We start from the raw sequence: 3527 nt of genomic DNA on the forward strand, positions 1-3527 counted from the left end.
CCTTGAAATCTCACTTAAGGAGAGCTGGTCTTTTATGGGAGGATTTTAAATCATAAAGTGCATTATTAAGGATTTGCCATCTGGGTTTTTCAGGTATAAAGGCTGGCATTTCCCTAAATGGCTTTTCCCTGTTGAAATTGTGTTTCTAAAAGTCAGTGGATGGGACCTCTCACATCTTCCTGGAGCATAGCCTTTTAAGCTTAGCTGATTTCTGAGGCTGCCTCAGTGGGCTCCCAGCCTTCATGTAGACTGGCCTTGTGTGGGTGGGTAGTGGCCATTGCTAGGGATTCCAGAAACTACCGGTGTTTGCTTGTGTTGTGTTTAAACATTCATAGTATCAAGATATTCTTATTAATCTCATTCTCCCATAGTTCTGTTTTTAGTAAAGAGAATAAAAACCTATGATGCTCTGATTTTAAACAAGTGGTAAAGTTTTAAGACTAACCTTTAACCTTTTCTCAGCTGCTAAAACTATTCTTTCTCTGAGCCTTGTAATAATTTCCTTTACTTTTTATTTATATGTTTTAATATTTAAAATATTTCTCTTCAAGTGTGAAGTAAAAAGTAGCCATAGGGGTCCTCTTGTCAGTCTTTTCTTCTTTTCTCATCAACTGGATTATTTTCTTTTATGCTTATTATTATTTTGTTAAAAACCATGCACACACATACCTAATTATCTTTTTTTTCCTGGCAATACATATTTTAATTTGTTTCATTTTTATGATGACAAATAATTTTCAAGTTTATTTCCTTGTTTAAATACAAAGCTAAACCACAAACAGGTATAATCAAGACATTGTGTCTCACATTTATACTCCCGTCGGATCCTCTTCCAATTTGCTGACCACTGACCAGGCTAGCATGGGGGAGGGGGTGGGAGGGAAGACTTTCTTAGGTAACACCGTCGTAAGGCCCGAGGTGGGGTTGGGGGGAAAATCAAAGATGAGGACAGGCTCTCATACCTGTCTCCATTCACATTTACCTGGGACCAGGGTGGGCAGGAGACACCAGGTCATGGCTCCTGAGCCCCGGCCCCCTGGACTGAAGGGACAGTGTGTGAGAATCAGTTCTGTGAAGGGCGGGAGGAAGCAGCCACCTATTCCTCCTGCCTTCACTGTTAAGGTGAAAACCTTAGCCCTATCCTTGATTCCTGGGGGCTGCCGGGCCCTGTGTGCTCCCCTGCACACCTGGGTGCCTTTCTGAGGCTGGCAGCAGTGGCTGGGGTCAGGGGTCCTGGGCTCCTAGGCTCACACCTCAGCTCAGTTGCATCCTTGCAGGAGGACACTGGGTATCTGACAAACACAAGGCCTCGACAGCAGGTCTGGAACTTTCAACCCCAGCAGGATGAGGGGGAATGGGGGTGGATGTCAGGTAAGTAATCTCTGGTTCCACTACAAAACTTTATTTTTGATTAGAGTACCATTCTCAATCTCTTCTACAAAAAGCCAAAAAAAAAAAAAAAAAAAAAAAAAAAAAAAAGCAGCCACTTCACTCACTTCAAGACCTGTATACATGTAAGTTGTTTTCTGTGGTTTTTTTTTTTAATTATTTTTAATTTTTATTATTATTTTTAAAATAAATTCAGTGTTCACATTTCTATAAAGAATTAACCTAGTTTCAGGAAACCCTGCCCCAGCAGGGCAGGTAAGCAACACTCTCCCTGCCCACATCTAGTTTGATTTCACGCCCTGATGCTTCAAGGTGCCCAGAAAAGCGGCAGCTTGTGGAAGAGGAAATCTATGCCCGGCCCGTGCTTGGGGCCAAGGGCTCAGTAAGCTTTCGAGAAAACAGAGGGGAAGACTAGCTTACTGCAAAAACCTTTTTAAAAAATATTCATACACTTCAGTGAGCGCCTGTCGAGACGTTAGGAGAACAAGAGCTTGGAAACATCCCGTCCAGGCCATTGGGAGGCAGCGTCTTCCTCACACCCCGTCCGTGGATGTCGGGGGTGCAGGGGGAAGGTCCTGGCTCTTCCACTGGAGAAAGGAGACTCACCTAGCTTCCTAGTTCATGTTTGACTATTTCCTCTAAAACCTGTGCTGAGTCTTTGACTGCATGCACGGGAAGCACAAACGTTCGGCTTGTATGCAAAAGAAAGTACAAAAACAACTAGAATATAAAAGTTTTGGTAATATAAGGCCATCTGTTCAAGTCCACCTTGGAAACCTGTAACAGATATTTAAATACTACAGTGAAAAGGCATCTTAATATACTTTTTAAAAACATCTGAAGTAATCCGCTAAGATTAAGTGTGTAAAAAAAAATTCAATTCCCTTTGAGGGCACTTTGTCCTTTGAAGAAGGGAAAGTGGGGCGGGGAGGGCGCGGGGCCCACCGGTTAATGCTTCAGCCACGGGTGGGCTTCAATGGAAGCCTTGCTGCGGTCCCCATAGTCATACAGGAGCTCCTCCCCAGCCGCCATGTCTTGGGAGGCGATGAGGGTGAGGTGAGGTACGCCGTCGATGTCGTGCAGTTTGGTTTGGCAGTTCCCACATTTGCTGTGATTGATCGGTCTTCCTAGGCAATTTGTCTCTCTAGTTGCATCCACGCAGTAGGTTTTGCTCAGATACTGAAAATAGTACATGTAGCAGCACGTGGAAGGGTCCTGTGCGTACAGAGCCTCCCATTTCTTGGCGTCGGTGATCTCGATGAGGTCCCCGTGGTATTCCACCACAAAGTCACCCCGGGAGAACTGCTTGGTGGCAATCACACCCCTGCCTTTGCCATCGATGAGGTCAATCTTCATTCCTTCTTCCTTCCCACTTTCAATCAATTCATCTATTCTTTTCCTTTCTTCAGACTGCAGCTCGGCTTTGCTCTTCCTGGAGCTCCTTCGGACAGGGTAGAAATCCGTAAGTTTGCGATTCTGTTGCGTTTTTCCTTGAGCTTTTTTTCGGGGGGCCTGTTTGCCCTTGATGGGCTTTTTCAGGGCTTGCTTGGCGATGGCTGCATTGGTGGAATCACAAGATGAGGGTGGAGTTTTTGGAGGTTCTGCTGCTTCAGATTTTTGGTTTGGAAAAGGTACCAGGGGACCTCTCCTGGCTTCTTTGATCTTCTGTTCCTCGGACTTCATGGCGCTCCGTACTGCGTTCCCAGCATTTCTTTTCTCTTCTCGTTTCCTGTAGATTCCGGCTAATGGTTTCCCCTGGCATTTGACTTGGTGGTGTGTAACTGAGTTCTCTTCCTGAAGGGGGAAACGCATTCCAGAGCATTTGTTCGGGCTCATGTAGGAATAGATCTTTGACTGCCCGGTAAATACGTTCTCCCGTCCGTGCGGGAACTCCCCGGGCCCCTCCGCTCCACCATCTCCGGGCCCGGGGCCGTCGCTGCCGCCGCCACCGCCGCCGCCGCCGCCTCCACCGCGCGGGGCTTGGACATCTTCCTGCCTGCAGCCCGGCCAGGCCCATGGCAGCGCGCCCCGCGCCCTAGCCGCCGCCGCTACCGGGCCACCACCGCTGCCGCTGCCGCTGCTGCTGCCGCCGCCACCAGCGCTGCCGCGGCGCCCCGGGGAAGGGCCGGCAGCGCCCC

At 47.9% G+C, this 3527-nt stretch overlaps 1 pseudogene; it reads right to left on the reverse strand.

The window, feature by feature from the left end:
• Positions 1–1966: 1966 nt before the first annotated feature.
• On the reverse strand, positions 1967–3415 carry LOC129528214 (N-lysine methyltransferase KMT5A-like; annotated as a pseudogene).
• Positions 3416–3527: the final 112 nt, after the last annotated feature.

This window comes from Gorilla gorilla, chromosome 17 (assembly GCF_029281585.2).
Source record: "Gorilla gorilla gorilla isolate KB3781 chromosome 17, NHGRI_mGorGor1-v2.1_pri, whole genome shotgun sequence".
Lineage (NCBI taxonomy): Eukaryota > Metazoa > Chordata > Mammalia > Primates > Hominidae > Gorilla > Gorilla gorilla.